Raw genomic sequence first — 5,917 nt, forward strand, 5'->3', positions numbered from 1 at the left:
ATTTTCTATAGGATTGAGGTCAGGGCTTTGTGATGGCCACTCCAATACCTTAACTTTGTTGTCCTTAAGCCATTTTGCCACCACTTTGGAAGTATGATTGGGGTCGTTGTCCATTTGGAAGACCCATTTGCAACCAAGCTTTAACTTCCTGACTAATGTCTTGAGATGTTGCTTCAATATATCCACATAATTTCACTCCCTCATGATGCCATCTATTTTGTGAAGTGCACCAGTCCCTCCTGCAGCAAAGCACACCCACAACATGATGCTTCAAGGTTGGGATGGTGTTCTTCGGCTTGCAAGCCACCCACTTTTTCCTCCAAACATAACGATGGTCATTATGGCCAAACAGTTCGATTTTTGTTTCATCAGACCAGAGGACATTTCTCCAAAAAGTACGATCTTTGTCCCCATGTGCAGTTGCAAACCGTAGTCTGGCTTTTTTATGGCGGTTTTGGAGCAGTGGCTTCTTCCTTGCTGAGCGGCCTTTCAGGTTATGTCGATTAAGGACTCGTTTTACTGTGGATATAGATACTTTGTACCTGTTTCCTCCAGCATCTTCACAAGGTCCTTTGCTGTTGTTCTGGGATTGATTTGCACTTTTTGCACCAAAGTACATTAATCTCTAGGAGACAGAACGAGTCTAAAAAAACATTCTGAGGTCTTGGCTGATTTCGTTTGATTTTCCCATGATGTCAAGCAAAGAGACACTGAGTTTGAAGGTAGACCTTGAAATACATCCACAGGTACACCTCCAATTTACACAAATTATGTCAATTAGCCTATCAGAAGCTTCTAAAGCCATGACATCATTTTCTGAAAATTTCCCAAGCTGTTTAAAGGCACAGTCATCTTAGTGTATGTAAACTTCTAACCCACTGGAATTGTGATACAGTGACTTATAAGTGAAATAATCTGTCTGAAAACAATTGTTGGAAAAATTACTTGTGTCATGCACAAAGTAGATGTCCTAACCGACTTGCTAAAACTATAGTTTGTTAACAAGAAATTTGTGGAGTGGTTGAAAAACAAGTTTTAATGACTCCAACCTAAGTGTATGTAAACTTCTGACTTCAACAAATGTATTGACATAGTAATGTCTTCCATAGCTTATCTGTACTAGCTTTGTCATTGTCTCATTGCTCTCTGCAAATCAAGTGCTACCACATGCTACAATGCTGCCATCTGCTGTATTTGTCTCTTATTGAGACCCACTCAGTAAACCAGTACAAAAGCCTTCAGTCTGGAAAAAAAGACATCAAATGAAATTTTATAGAGGGGTTACATGTCGTGATTAAATAATGTGTAATTACACCTTATCCTTGTTTATCACACAGGTAGCAGTTTCCTGGATAGTCTGCATGCTCTCACTGACAGTGCCTGGTTTGATAGAACTTATCTGCTCACATGGTGTTGTGCCCCAGCTCACAGCAATTGAGTAATGAACCTCTTTTCCAATCATGTTTCCTCCTCTTGATAGCTGGGCTGGGTTTAGCTGAGGGGCTGCAGCTCAAAACATCTTTAATGAGCAGAGGAGCAGCAGACTCCAGACTCCACACCTCCAGGCCGGTAGTAGCATCCTATCGATCCTTGTTGGGTTTACACAGCAAGCCTGTGACTTTTGAATGAGACGGAATGGAATAAGGTCTAGTCAATAAGGAGTGGAATAATAGTCTATCCAGTGTTTCCCCTATATTCATTTTTCATCGGTATATACAGTACCAGTCAAAAGTTTGGAGACACCTACTCATTCAAGGGTTTTTCTTAATTTTTTACTATTTTCTAACAACACATATGGAATCATGCAGTAACCAAAAAAGTGATAAACAAATCAAAATATACTTTAGGTTTTAGATTCTTCAAAGTAGCCACACCTTGATGACAGCTTTGCACATTTTTGGCATTCTCTCAACCAGTTTCACCTGGAATGCTGTTCCAACAGTCTTGAAGTTCCAACATATGCTGAGCACTTGTTGGCTGTTTTTCCTTCACTCTGCGGTCCAACTCATTCCAAACCATCTCAATTGGGTTTGAGGTCTGGTGATTGTGGAAACCAGGTGTTCTGATGCAGCACTCCAACCCTCTCCTTCTTTATCAAATAGCCCTTAGACAGCCTTGAGGTGTGTTGGGTAATTTTCCTTTTGAACAAGAAATGATAGTCCCATTAGGAGCAAACCAGATTGGATGGTGTATCACTGTAGAATGCTGTGGTAGCCACGCTGTTTAAGTGTGCCTTGAATTCTAAATAAATCACTGACAGTGTCACCAGCAAAGCATCACCACACCATCACACCTCCTCCTCCATGCTTCAAAGTGGTAACCACACATGCAGAGATCTTCCGTTCACCTACTCTGCGTCTCACAAAGACAAGGCGGCTGGAACCAAAAATCTCAAATTTGGACTCATCAGACCAAAGGACAGATTTCCACCGTTCTAATGTCCATTGCTCATGTTTCTTGGCCCAAGAAAGTCTCTTCTTCTTATTGGTGTCCTTTAGTAGTGGTTTATTTTCAGCAATTCAACCACGAAGGCCTGATTCACGCAGTCTCCTCTGAACAGTTTATGTTGAGATATGTCTGTTACTTGAACTCTGTGAAGAATTTATTCTTTATTTGGGCTGAAATTTCTGAGGCTGGTAACTCTAATGAACGTATCCTCTGCAGCAGAGGTAACTCTGTGTCTTCCTTTCCAGTGGCAGTCCTCAAGAGAGCCAGTTTCATCATAGCGCTTCATGGTTTTTGCGACTGTACTTGAAGAAACTTTCAAAGTTCTTGAAATTTTCCCTATTGACTGACCTTCATGTCTTAAAGTAATGATGGACTGTCGTTTCTCTTTGATTATTTGTGGACACCTGTATGTGGACACCTGCTCGTCCAACATCTCATTCCAAAATCATCCATGTGGAGTTGGTCCCCCCTTTACTGCTTTAACAGCCTCCACTCTTCTGGGAAGGCTTTCCACTAGATGTTGGAACATTGCTGCGGTGACTTGCTTCCATTCAGCCACAAGAGCATTATCGAGGTCGGGTACTGATGTTGGGCGATTAGGCCTGGTTCGCAGTTGGTGTTCCACTTCACCCCAAAGGTGTTTGATGTGGTTGAGGTCAGGGTTCTGTGCAGGCCAGTCAAGTTCTTCCACACCGATCTCGACAAACCATTTCTGTATGGACCTTGCTTTGTGCACGGGGGCATTGTCATGCTGAAACAGGAAAGGGCCTTCCCCAGCACATAATCGTCTAGAATGTCATTGTATGCTGTAGCGTTAAGATTTCCCTTCACTGGAACTAAGGGGCCTAGCCCAAAACATGAAAAACAGCCCCAGACCATTATTATCCTCTTTGCATTTGAGCCGATAGCGTTTTCCTGGCATCCGCCAAATCCAGATTCGTCCATCGGACTGTCAGATGATGAAGCGTGATTCTTCACTCCAGAGAATGCGTTTCCACTGCTCCAGAGTCCAATGGCAGTGTGCTTTACACCACTCCAGCCAATGCTTGGCATTGCGCATGGTGATCTTAGGCTTATGTGCGGCTGCTCAGCCATTTCATGAAGCTCCCGACGAACAGTTCTTCTGCTGACGTTGCTTCCAGAGGCAGTTTGGAACTCGGTAGTGAGTGTTGCAACCGATGACAGATGAGTTTTACGCGTTACGCGTTTCAGCACTCGCCGGTCTCGTTCTTTGAACTTATGTGGCCTACCACTTCCCGGCTGAGCCGTTGTTGCTCCTAGATGTTTCCACTTCACAATAACAGCACTTACAGTTGACCAGGGGAGCTTTAGCAGGGGAGAAATTTGACAAACTGACTTGTTGGAAAGGTGGCATGCTATGACCGTACCACGTTGAAAGTCACTGAGCTCTTCAGTAAGGCCATTTTACTGCCAACGTTTGTGTATGGAGATTGCATGGCTGTGTACTTGATTTTATACACCTGTCAGCAACGGGTGTGGTTGATATAGTCAAACCCACTAATTTGAAGGGGTGTCCACATACTTTGTAGATATGTACAGAGTCAAAACAGAAAAGGTGTGTCAGTCTCTTGTGAAAACAGTGAACAACTTGTGAACATTTCTGTGATGTGTGAGATGATGATCAAAGGAGGTGGAACTCCTTTGCTAGGTGCCATATGGGACAGCGATCAACATACTGCAAACGTTGGTATGATGTTACTTCGAACCTTCCTTTTAATTCTTCTGCAGTGACACCATAGTCTGAATATTGATATTGGTCATTCCTATGTTGAAGTCTTTACATGTGTTCTATCAGATGAGAAATGATTACCTCTGAATGTAATGGTATGATTGAAACAGTCCAGCAATTAACCAATATGGTGTACTTAAAGGTGAGAGGAGAAACTTAAAGGGGCGCGGTCTCGGCATGCAAGCACGCAACAACAACGTAACAAAGATAAAAAAAAAAAAAAGTGAAACCACCAGACATGATCCAACCACCAAGATGAACATTCAGCCATTTTTTTCTGTTCCCTGTACGAGCCACTGACTTGGAGAAGAGATGTATGGAGAGCTGCTCATGACGAGACGTGCTTTTCAATGGATAGTTCTTCGCTCAATGACTGGAAGTCTATTGGAACAGCTAGTCTGGGATTACGCTAACAGCTTCATCGCTCTGCTGTTTACCGAAAATGTGGCGGGGTAACAATTTCGTTATTGTTTGAACTGCCCTTTAATGACGGTTGTAGCTGGAGATAACAGACGGCTCCTGTTTCTATCATTGCCTAGTCTACTATAGACCTTGGTGTACTGTAACTCCTGGGTAGTATTGTAAGTGTTGTTTATTGACGAGGTGCCAAGGCTTCCTCCTTTCTCTCAGCTGTCGTGACTTCCATATCCCTGGGTGCTGTGTGTGACCGTGACTAGGCAGGAGGTCGTCTCTTTTCCTGCCTCTGTGTGAATTATTCACACTGCCATTGTCAGAGTGGCCCTCACCTGTCAACAGGTGCACTAGAGGGGAGTGGAGGGGGAGGTAGAGGGGTGGAGGGGAGGAGGGATGTAAAACTACCCCTTCCAGCCTGACAGACGGATCAGGTCAGCTGTCTGGTCTGTCTGCTCCGTGTGGTTCAACTTTTGGCAGTTTGGGCTCTGTGCAGACAGATGCTACATGGCTCCCTTACAGAGCTCCTGCTGGATCACAACCGTCTCACAGTCCTGGAGAGCGGGACCTTCAAGAGCCTGGACAGCCTTCAGAAGTTGAACCTGAGCAGCAACCTCATCTCCATAGTAAAGCCCCGAGCCCTAGGTTACTTGACTAACCAGCGCCAGCTCAACCTGGAGGGAAAACATCTTACTTCCCTGGGCTCGGGCCGCTTCACGACGCTGCGCTCCCTGGTGGTGCTGTGCCTTCGGGGAAACCTGATCAGTTCCACTGAGCCATGGGTCTTCACCCCTATGTCTTCCCTAAAAGGGACCTGCTGGACCTGGCCCACAACCACCTGGGCACCCTGGGCTACAGGACCCTGCTGATCATCCACACTCCCAGCTTCCACGTCCTGCTAGAGGGGAACCCCTGGCACCGTGACTGCAAACTGCAGAGGGTGTTCAGGAATCTGTGCATCATCCACAGGGTCTTCCTGGATGACTACCAGGAGCTGAAGTGCAGCGATCCCATCGAGCTAAAAGACAGGTCCATGGGAGAGGTGGATGACGAGCTGTGTGTCGGGAAGACCGTGATGGTACTCATTTTAATGGTCACCGTGGAGATCACCATGGTAGCTGCCAATATCACGGTGTAGAGGAACAAGAAGAATAGTGTGGCCAAGGACTGGGAGGAAAGTGTGGGGCTGGACACCTACTGTGACAATGACAATTAGGGCTGTCTACTTCCCATGAGAACACAATGAAAGGTTTATCGCAATGAACAGTGTGAGCTGATTAACTTTATTGATCACAAACAGATTTGATC

Source organism: Salvelinus namaycush, chromosome 13 (assembly GCF_016432855.1).
Source record: "Salvelinus namaycush isolate Seneca chromosome 13, SaNama_1.0, whole genome shotgun sequence".
NCBI lineage: Eukaryota > Metazoa > Chordata > Actinopteri > Salmoniformes > Salmonidae > Salvelinus > Salvelinus namaycush.